This window comes from Misgurnus anguillicaudatus, chromosome 3 (genome assembly GCF_027580225.2).
Source record: "Misgurnus anguillicaudatus chromosome 3, ASM2758022v2, whole genome shotgun sequence".
NCBI classification, from domain to species: domain Eukaryota; kingdom Metazoa; phylum Chordata; class Actinopteri; order Cypriniformes; family Cobitidae; genus Misgurnus; species Misgurnus anguillicaudatus.
The window spans coordinates 22,092,231-22,103,734 of NC_073339.2; the positions used below are offsets into that span (position 1 = coordinate 22,092,231).

The 11,504-nt window shown below is 39.9% G+C and overlaps 1 long non-coding RNA gene across 1 annotated transcript; it reads right to left on the minus strand.

Moving 5' to 3' along the window:
- Positions 1-10,207: 10,207 nt before the first annotated feature.
- On the minus strand, positions 10,208-11,504 carry LOC129445513 (uncharacterized). Its single transcript, XR_008644803.2, has 2 exons — positions 11,158-11,504; positions 10,208-10,444 (listed from the first exon to the last, which is right to left on the minus strand). It is a non-coding gene; the product is annotated as an uncharacterized lncRNA (long non-coding RNA).

Here is an 11,504-nt window from a genome sequence, read left to right on the forward strand (position 1 = left end):
TGATACCACAGTTCATGCAGGGGTTGTCAGAAAGACCCTCCTTTAAATGTTCGAAGCCAAGACATGAGGGACATAAATCATGGCCATCCTCAAGCTGCAAAGGAGCCATACAGGTCGAGCAGGAGTGGTTGCCAACCATGCTGCCGACTGAGAAAAAGAAAAAAGGTAGCCTCAGCGGAAACGCTGCCACCAATTAGTCACAGGGGCACACCTATGCTGGGAGCGAAAGCACTGCCTTCACCAGCTAAGGGTAAACTATCCCAACGAAAAAATAGACACAGAATGCAGTATAGATGCCGGGAGAGGGAGCGAAAGCACAACCTTCACCAACAAATGTAGCAAAAAAGAAAAAAGATTAGCTTCAGCGGGAACGCTGCCACAAATCTAGTCACTGAGGTACAAATATGATGGGAACGGGAGCGAAAGCACTGCCTTCACCAGCTTAGGGTAACGAAAATAAGACACTAACACAGTACTGGTGGCGGGAGCGGAAGCGAAAGCACAACCGTCACCGCAAATGTTGTGAAGCCAGTTAAGGGTAAGCGCTATTAACAAAAAACCGGCACAACCGAGTTGGCACAAATACACAAAGCGCAGTTAAGCGCCGAAACGATTAACAAAAAACTGGCACAACGAGTTGTTGCAAAATACACAAAGCGCAGTTAAGCGCCGAAACGGTTAACAAAAAACCGGCACAACCGAGTTGGCACGAATACACAAGCGCAGTTAAGCGCCGAACGTTAAACAAAAAACCAACACAACCGAGTTGGTACTAAATACACAAAGCGCAGTTAAAGTGCAAAAAGACGTTGAACAAAATAAACCGGCACAACCGGCATGAAGTACACGAGCGCAGTTGAACAATCAACCAAAAAACAATAAATCGAGGCAGCGCCCGCAGATGAATCAATAATATAAACGGTAACAGTTAACGTTAGGCTACAAATGTCGGGAGAGGGAGCGAAAACACAGCCGTCACCAACAAATGCACCAAACAAGCAGTTATTTATAAAGTTTTTAACTCACCTCTCGGTGGATTCCGTTGCGGCCTTTGGAGGGCGAGCAACTCGCTGCTCCGACAAAAAAATGTCACAAGGCCACCAGCAACGCATGAAATACAGTTAGCAATATCCTAGTCTTTCGCTAGCGTGGAAAAACCAACCTGCGAAGCGAGAAGATGAAAAGGAACAGATCCTCTGATGTCACCGGAAGTTATAGACTCTCCGTAGGCATCAGGGGTCACGGGTGACTTTGTTGGTATAAACACTCGACCTGCGCATGCGCGAGATGGAACATTCAGTGCTTAAGCACCGCCTCTGGCGGTCAGTAGGGATGAAATAGAATCACACATTTTAAGTAGGGCTGCACAATAAATTGCGTGCGATTGTCACATGCATCTCACCAGCAGAGCCGGTTCCTTGATTAGTATTAAATCGCCATCACCTGCTTATAGAACCAGCAATGACAATCGCATACAATTTATCATGCAGCCCTTATTTTAAGTTACATTATGGAGCCAAAGAAAACTGAAATTATATATTGTAAATGGTTATGCAACTCTAATAGGATGTTAACTCTAACGTGTTTGCTAACTTGATGCTTACATGTTGTTTTGTAACATTACAATCTTGGTAGCCACAAGTTTTGATAGAACATCTGTTGGAAACCAGACATTGTTTGTTTTCCTAAGTTACAGACACCGGCCCTGTTTGTGTCTGTTTTTTATTATTTAAAAATGGTGAGGTTGAAATACATCAAATATACATTCTAAAAATGTTGGTTTGTTTTAAATCATGGTTGGGTTAAATGTGGATAAACCCGGCAGTTAGGTTAAAAATAAACTTGGGCTATTTCAACTCAAATACTGTGGTGTTTTAACCCATGGTAACACCAACCTAGTATAAGGTTATTTATAACCCAAAATTTTGGTTTGTCCATAATTGACTCAACATTTTGTGTAACAGCTTCTGTACCAATAAGAGCAAGGATGGATTTCAAGATTTTCAGTGAATAACTGTTACAGCACCAGTCTGTCTGCCTGCCTGTTTCCCTCAGTATTCCCTTTCCTGGACTACATTTTCCATCAACTTTCACTCTCTCTCACCTGTTCATTGTCTGTTATCATCCTCACCTGCCAGCCACGCTTGCAGGTGGATATAGAGAGTATGGAACGACATCACTTTTCCACGTGACCACACCGGATCTCGCCCTGTTGAGTGGCAAAACATTTAGCCAAATGGCTGGCTGTTGTAGCGGCGGCCGCGCAAATGCCAGTATAAATGACAATTATCAGCAAAAATTAAATTTAGTTGGACTTGATAGTGACCCTAGCAACTTGTCAACCCACCTGTGGTCAGTGGACATTGGCATGTGGCCACACATTGCTTTTCTCGACATTTATACGTACCTTATTTTGGCAGTCTGTAAAACGATAGTTTAGAATTCTTGTTAAATTTGTTAGTACAGTCTATCGCACAACAGCTTTTTCCAATTTAAACACGTTTTCCCCGTGTCTTCGCCGATTTCACACTGTACACAAATTATGCCTCTTTGAGTTTTGCCACTCAGGGGGATTAACCACAGTCATTTTCGCCAAAGGTGATGTCACGTACATAACCTTTATAGCCTGCCAGCACACACAGTGGTGTTTCTCAGCACCCGGAATCATGCACACCTTGAGGATATCCTACAAAGTGCTCAGCTGCTTCACCAAAATAAAGCTGCAGAATTGCCACAGTTGTGTTGAGATGGCAGTAAATATGTGATAGTTTGTTAGAAAAATACATTTGAAAAAAGTTTTGTTTCATATGGTATGGAATTCTACATGTTTTTGTTTATCGTGATGGTTTTATTCCTTCATTAATTTGTAATAATACTAATAATAATAATAAAGCATAGCTATCATTTAACAATACATATTAAATTACAATTTGCTTGTTTTAATCATTTTTGTCCACTAAATAATGTGTAATATAATGAAGTACTGGTCAGCATTTGTCATTATTATTGTGCACAACTGTTGGTGCGGGTTAGCAATGTAATTCTGGGGTATATGATTTCTTAAAGATATCTTAATTATTAAGTATTTTTCCAAGTATTAAAACAACAGATTTCTCCAAAATTGAGATCTTCAAGCAGCTGCCCGACCTCTCCTTTGTCCAGACATTCCAACCATTGCAAACAAGAATAGAGAAGGTACAAAGTAGGGTTTTCAAGTTACTGATACAATTCGGTGTTAGTGCACCTGTCCCTCATACAAGTGCATATGTTTTTATGCCTGTTATTACGTTTGTTCGAGTTCATGCCGCGCCGCAAGAAACAAAAGGTGGATAACATCAAAGTACAGCGAGAGTGATTCGAGAAATCATACGAAGAAGTCTGATTTCGAATCGCTCTCGCTGTACTTTAATATCATCTGCATGCTGGTTCTTGTGGCGGGCATGAACTTGAATAAGCCTACTACTTCGTAGGTCACATGATAACGTAAACATGGATGATGTACATACTTAACGGGAATATTAACGGGAACTCTTTTAGTGCTTATTGGAATTAGGTACCTACTCAGAGAGTACTGTATGCAATTTTGGATGCCCCTCTGTTTGCCCCTTTGTTGTCCAGTTTCAATTGTTAATGCTGAATGTTAGTGTGTATATCTATTAACTATTATTACGTTTATTATATCTGTTATTTTGCATGTATCCTCGTCTCTCCTTCGTTCTCCACACACAACACACAACGGCTTAAATTTTGGTTTGTTTTTTCTTTTTAATGATTTTTGTGGTGTTCTTTTAGCCATTCCGGAATTTGACAGCCCCAGTTCACATTCAGTTTCATATACCTTGAAAAGGGTGGGCAGGATATTGTTTGAAAATTCACATTTAACAATTCACAAAAGTTAGAGATTCATATGGGTTTATACGACGGGGGAGTTAAAAAAAAACTCTGGATGTATTACTTCTTTTAATTTGAAAGTTATAATCAGCTACTTGCACCAATTGTATTCAAAATGTTATGCATCAGGTTTTCTTAAGACCCCTCAAAATTAAAGCCCCAAAGAATAAAGGGAGTGAAGTAATGTACAATGCTATCCTTGGTTGGCAACCCAAAAGAAGTTGCATGGACCAAAGTATAAGGGAAAGTTTGTTGAAGAGCCACATGCTGGGCTGACCCTTTGGCTCACTGGCAGTACATAATTGGAGATAGATGATAACTTATATACCGACTTTAATCATCAGACCGATATCATAGAATAAAAGAGGCTGAAAAGAATAAGAGACCAGCATGAAAGAGAGAAAAAGTGGGAAAAGGAGGGAGATATAGAGAGAGAGCGCAAGCCATGGAGAGCTTCCTTATGTTTTGTGTCATCTGTGTTGCAAATTAGGAGCGGAAAAAGCTAAGCGAGGGGAACAGATGGACCACACTGGTGGGGGCTAATACGGACGGTCCTTGGGTCAGATATTTACTCCTAATTAGCACAAAGAATGTGACGCATAAGAGCGGAACAGATACGTTGCCATTATGACTGGAATTTCCTTCCTCTGTGGCATGCAGTGCTTTAACCTGATTAGGTATGGCACTTATCTGAGAGATCAAAGGACTCAAACTGATGACGTAGTCGCAAAGTGGAGGTGCTTAAAAAACTGTTTTGTTCTGTATGTTATTTGAAACATTATCTCTTTCAGACTCATTTAAAAGTTAATGGCAGGATTTATATATGAAATCACATGCTAACAGAGGTGTTTAATAAATGAATCTTTTTTTAATTAACAAGAAATCATAAACAAACAATCAATAGTGAGTTTCATAATCCTTTGGGAATTTCCATTATTGTTAACTGATCTCAGATATTTAATTGTTAGTTTGTTGTAGCTCATGATGTAATATTCATTGGTATAGACTAGAGTAATACATCTTTTAATGTTACAAACGAAGAGCTCAGATGCAAAATCCACTAAACGTCATCTCCATCAAAAATTAGATTATGTTCATCAAATACTTTCGCTTCAAATCCATTTAATCCCTGCCTCAAACCATTCAGAAATACTGGTTTATTGGCAGAATCTGTTAAACACAGGGGGCGTCAGATCCATTATATGTGGGTGAGAAAAGACCCACTCACTTTTTCTCTAATTTAGTGCATAAGTCTGTTCACTTGTAAGCGCCCCATCAGTCAAATCTATTCCACTAGAGAAATACCCTAATAAATAATACTCCATTGCGCATTTCAGCTACAACTTTGACTTCCACACTGCTGCTTCCTCAAATCCATTTCACTTGGCTCATTTAGAGTCCATATAAATTAAATTAAATAAATTTAATTAAACGCGTCTGTTTTTCACCCTCTCCCACAAGGTTCTATTCCGCACCCATCTACTCCCGCTTAAAATATCTGATCTGTGTTCACTCGCTTACTACTAGAATGATTTTTTCCTGACCAGAAAGAATACTGTAAAATGTAGATCTTGTTTCCAGAATTTCTTAAAACTAAACTTTATTTTACTTTAACTAAACAAGAGAGATATGGGTATAACAAATATAAAATGTAGGGTTTACAAAATTGTATCAGTTTTCCTTTATTCGTCTTGTCAAAATAAAAATATAATATTTTAACATTGTACTGTCAGCAGAGTAGAGAAAAAGTGTCACAGAGAAAAATAAATGAAATGTAACCTCTATCATTAAAAATTTTTGCAAAATATGAATAAATGAAACCTGTTGGCTTTTGCAAAATGAAATCACCTTTTAACCAAACTGTTTAATCGACATCTTTTAACAAAAGAATGTCCCAACGACTATTGTCTCTTCTCGAAAACTCCGACCATGACAAGTGGCATAACCACCCATTTTAATAAAAATGGGAATCAGATATGACTGTCTAAAGTAAAGTTGTAAAACTAAAGGACCAAGGACTCAAACACTGACAAAGACTAAAAACACAAAGTACTGGAAATATATGGAATCGTCTACATAAAATATTCATACGGCCTGGTTTAACTTGATTTAAATGATTTTTGATAGAAGTGATATTTGTACGCAAAAACTACAGGATGAAAGCAAGACATTATGCAGTAAATACACCAACCCACAAAGACTGATCTAAAGACACATACAAAACAAATAGCTCATTACCACACAAACAGTAGTGCACAGTCAAAAAAAATTAAGCAGTCAAAATATTTTATGTGGTTTATTATTGTCATATTTTTTGCAGATTCAGTGGAGAGATAGATACTTGTTTTTGACATATAGTATGAACCTGTCTCCTTTCTCTGGTCACACATATTTCGGATCGGAAATGATGTCAGATTCCAGCATTAGTGCCATATGCAAGTCCAAGACCAACCTCACATTGAATAACTTGTGCAACATCTGCGTACCGCCTGTGGACCTCAGTCTGTGCGTGTGTTTTTCAAGCAGGTGGACTCCCCCTGAGACCAAAGAAATATTTTGGACTTCTAATGAACTTACCGTCATTGTTCAGTAATGATACTGGCTGCCAGTTACTGTACACTAATATACGGAATATGAGATAAGTCTTTGCCCATAACTCTATTAGAGTGCTTGTCCTGGCTTTGATTTGGGGTAATGCATTAAAACAAGGTTGTTACAAAGTACTGCTGGGTCAGAAGGTAAATGTTTAAGAATCTGTCATGAAACATTGATCAAAAAGTAATCTTCATATCAATGTCTATTTTTTCACAGCTTACAACATCAAAACCTGGATTAAAACATTCATTTACAGACCCCACTGATCCAATGAAGGTTCTTGTAAAAGAACCAACTTTTTGAACAATCAAGTCATACTTAAAAACATATGAATGTCATTGCATTGAATCATATAATACCAAAACAAGTGGCATCTGCAAACAATTTATGCTTTTCCGAGAACTAACTTTGCTTTAACATCTTTGGAATTACCAGTGTGTCAGTAATTTACTAGTCATTTTTAGTGAATATATTCAAGTCAGTTCCTCTCAAGCTGACACAGTGTCATATCAGAGTAACCAAAGGTGTAGTTCATTACATTAACTAAAGACATGTTTCACAGAAATGTGTCCAAATACTTTCAGTAATTGTGGACAGAATGTCTGTGGTGCCTTGGTGCTTTTGATGACTGGGAGCTTACAAACTTAAAAACAGTAAACACACACATATACATATACATATATATGAAAAATTTGTATTTATTTTTTTCTACATAAAATTATGATGAGAAAGATTATAATTTCACAGACGATTCGCAAGTATGCTTTCAGTGGTGGACGAAGTACACACACATGTACTTGAGAAAAAGATAAGAGATACCCAAGGTAAAATATTACTCCATTAAAAAAATTGAAGTACTTTCTTAAAATTTTTAGTTGAGTAAAAGTACAAAAGTATTTTGCCTCAAAATGTACTTAAATATAAAAGTACTGAGATTTATTATGTCTGTATCATTTTTGTCATGAAACTCTTGCTAAACTCAAGTTATGTGAAGACTCTCTTGGTTCACCAATCTATTAATATCATTTAAAATTTTTAAATGATCATAAGCCTAAAACCTTAAAGGGATATTTCACCCGTAGAAACATTAATCTTTATGGAAAGTTGGTCATATTTGTAATTGAAATGTAACATTAATTTCAAATTTGTTGTCTATTTGACCAAGAAAAGACAGAAAGTGAGTGCGAAGCTTGGGTGGTTCACCACACAAACGTCCATATCCTGATGTAGAAATTTCGTCAAGAAGAAACTGACATCTCTGAAATTCTCTGCAGCAGACGGACTCCATTTCTTCCCCAGCTCGAGTCAGTCCGGGCTCCTTTCCCATGACAGGCAGGCCTTTTGCCTCTGCTGCAGCTGCCTCTTGTTCCTCCATCTGCCTCAGCTGCTCTTCGCTATATTGTGGCTCATAAAGGTAGCCATGAACATCCGATTAGAGCATCATGCTTTCGAAATCACCCTCTTCCATATCATATTGATTACCTTCCGCAATTGTTTTAAAACATCAAGCCTGGCTCCACAGCGTCTGTTAGCTTATCTTCCAAAAAGAAGTTCCCTTTCAAGCTGCGTCGTCATAGCAACACTTAAGGGAATGCCTCAGCGTGACTGATCTGAAGCACGTTTATCAACTAAACTAATGATGAGATAATGAGTAGGAGGGCATAGACCGCGGCTGTGGTCCCGCTTTTTGCCGAGGCACATAGTTCCCATGCTGGTTTGGTGTTGATTTCGCTGGTGGTCATCAGCATACTAGCACCAGCATCCTATGCTGATCATACCAGCAAGACCAGCATATGTTGTGTTTTGGTGCTGGTATACAGTATATAAAACCTGCCATCAGGAAGGATTTGATCAGAGGAAAGCGGTGGTCAAAAGCAGTCCTAACCAGTTATGATGACCAAGGGTAGCCCCTGCTGAAACGAAGCAGCTCACACACTCAGTTATGTCGCCCACCTCGTTTCAAGTGGGTATTACCTATGGTACACCCTGAGATGGTTTCAGTAATGGAACATGAATACATTCTTGTGCAAGGAGGCCGTAGAAACCCATTTCGCATGATCAAAGTCACGCACCAGTGTCTGCGTCCTCTGGTGATGTGGAGAAAGCCAAGGTCCTACGTTGGGTGCATGTTGTTGGAGTGTGACGCTGACAACAAACGCATCCCTCACAGGTTGGGGTGCGTTTATGGAAGACAAAAACCCATTATTGACTATGGGATGATGGCATTATGGTTTGGACTCCAGACCTGAGGGGCCATCATGTGCTGTCCAGACAGACAACACATTGATGGTTTGTGCTGTCCAGACAGACAACACATTGATGGTTTCTTATATATCAACAAGGTGGTATGCAGTCGCAAAAACTTTACAAACCAAATCTAGAGAGGATTTGGATGCATAGAGGTTGATCTGTTTACATCTCAGGACACTGCATACTGCCCATTCTGGTTTTCTTCGAGGCACCTCCAGCTCCTCTAGGGCTGGATGCCATGGTGCTGACATGGCAGAGGCTGTGTTTGTATGCGTTTTCCCCCTATAACTCTGCTCACAGAAGTTCTGCAGAAAGTTTGCCAGGAGGATGGCTCGGCTCCTGCTCGTAGCCCCATTTTGGCCGGCCCGAGCATGGTTCTTGGACCTCATGTCTCTTCTGGTGGGATATTCCAATTAGGAGAGAAATTCTGTCTCAGGCCAGGTGGAGTCATTCACCTCTGCCCAGAGATATGGAAGTTTTTGGTCTGGCCTTTGGTCACAACTTCAGTGAAACAGCTAACTACACAGCTAATAATAGCTCCAGCCTGTATAGCTACCATCACGTTGTGCAGCAGTTTCCAGTCAACCTAGCTAATATAAAAGGTTCCTTCATGATAACGTTGTATATATTTTAACAACACAATAAACCATTTCTGCAAGCTACTGTTAAGAATTCTTATTTAAAAATATAACCAGAATGAAAATGTCTTACTTCTGCGTGTTTCCTTAAATTAGAATGAGAATTCTTGTAAAAAGAAATAGCAGTCTTTGAGGCAGGCAGAGAAGACACTTGTTTTTTAAGGACTTAAAAAAACTTGCGTATTAGCATTATTATATTCATGACATTCTACATGACATTTTAAAGTGCAAACCTGCATTATTGTAACAATATGTAAAAACTTTATTGGTCTGTCATTGATCTAGAGCAGGGATGGGCAACTTCTGTCCTGGAGAGCCGGTGTCCTGCATAGTTTAGCTCCAACCATAATTAAACACACCTGAAGCAGCCATTTAAGGTCTTATTAGGCATACTGGAAACTTTTTGGCAGGTGTGCTGAGGCAAGTTGGAGCTAAACTCTGCAGGACACCGGCCCTCCAGGACCGAAGTTGCCCATCTCTGATCTAGAGTGCCCTGTTCTTTAAAGGGGCAATGAATCTGTCGATTTTATTGTTTTATACTGTTGTCTGAGGTCTACTTAAGATGTTTGCGTGGTTTTTACATTCAAAAACATCAAAAGCAATAAGTAATAGGTTTTTTTGTAACATGGATTAGTGGCTCTCTGGAGACGTAAACATCCACTGCTATGACCGGATAGTTTCATTCCCTGTCATTTAAAAACATTAATGTGTAAAATAGCAGCTGAATGTCACGGAAAGGAGCAGACCACCGACTGTGTGCGTCTCGCTCGTTCCCATGTTCCACCTCGAGGAGGTCCCAAAAGCACCCCAATGACCAAACAACAAGAGATAAGTACTGTTAAAACAATCAACTTTATTTAAATTAATTAAAACCAAAGTAGGGAATGGGAAAGGGAGTCTAAAAATCTCGCTTCTCGCCCTCAGGGGGAGTATTACGGGGCCAGGGACGTTGGAGGGGAGAAGCCTTTTCTGCGAGGACAAGAACCACAGGGCAAGGGCCGGACGGAGCTCCTTCGTCCACGGCCCACCTCCTGCGTGTGAAAGACTTCCCGTGGCGCGCCTCGGTCCTCCTGAGGGCAGAATAAAACACAAATAAGTTCTCCGTTGGACGGTCCTCTCTACGCCTTCTCCCTGGATGCCTAGGTCCACGCTAGGTAAGTATCGTCTTTGCTTTGCGGGTTCTCTAGGGCTGCGAGGCGTTACTGGGTAAGTTAGCTTCGACTAAGGTAAAAGTAAGTACTTTCTTCGTTCTGCAGGTTCTCTAGCACTGCGAGGCGTTACTGGGTAAGTTAGCTTTAGCTAATGCAAAGGTAAGTATCTTCTTCGTTTCTGCAGGTTCTCTAGGGCTGCGAGGCGTTACTGGGTAAGTTAGCTTTAGCAAATGCAAAGGTAAGTATCTTCTTCGTTCTGCAGGTTATCTAGGGCTGCGAGGCGTTACTGGGTAAGTTAGCTTTAGCTAATGCAAAGGTAAGTATCTTCTTCGTTCTGCAGGTTCTCTAGGGCTGCGAGCCGTTACTGGGTAAGTTAGCTTTTTACAACACAGTAAGCGGGCATCAGAATCTAAATTACGGCTGGTAAGTCCTTCCTTAGCACTAACTTTGTATATTACAGTCGTATTGTTAAGTGTTGCACCTTTATTAATCGTTTAATGTTTTTACTCAATTAAAACAGTCGAACATACGTGTTTAGACACAGATGTTACAACAGGACATATCAAGCGATCTCTTTTAACAAAGCAATAGTGAAACGCAGTAACTTAAATAAAGTAAAATGTTTTACTTACTTTGCTGTGTCATTCCTGCCAGATCCAATATTAGCGGTGCTTTTAATCACAGTCTCTCTGCAAATCCAGCATTGACTTGTGGCTTCTTTACAAATGAATCCACGATACACAACAGTAAACAAACACTCCCCACACGAGCTGGAACTTCTTTAAAAACAAACTTTAACCATGTATAGACCCCATCACAGTTCACGTCACAGGCGGTTCCCACTGCGCATGTCGGGGTCAGAAAAGTCATTACAGCAGATTGAGTTTATTATTATACCGTATTATTTGGTATTGTCAAAAATGCCTACTTGCGTCGTGGGCTTTGAAAATCGCACCAGGTCTGCCGTTAAGTTTTTCGG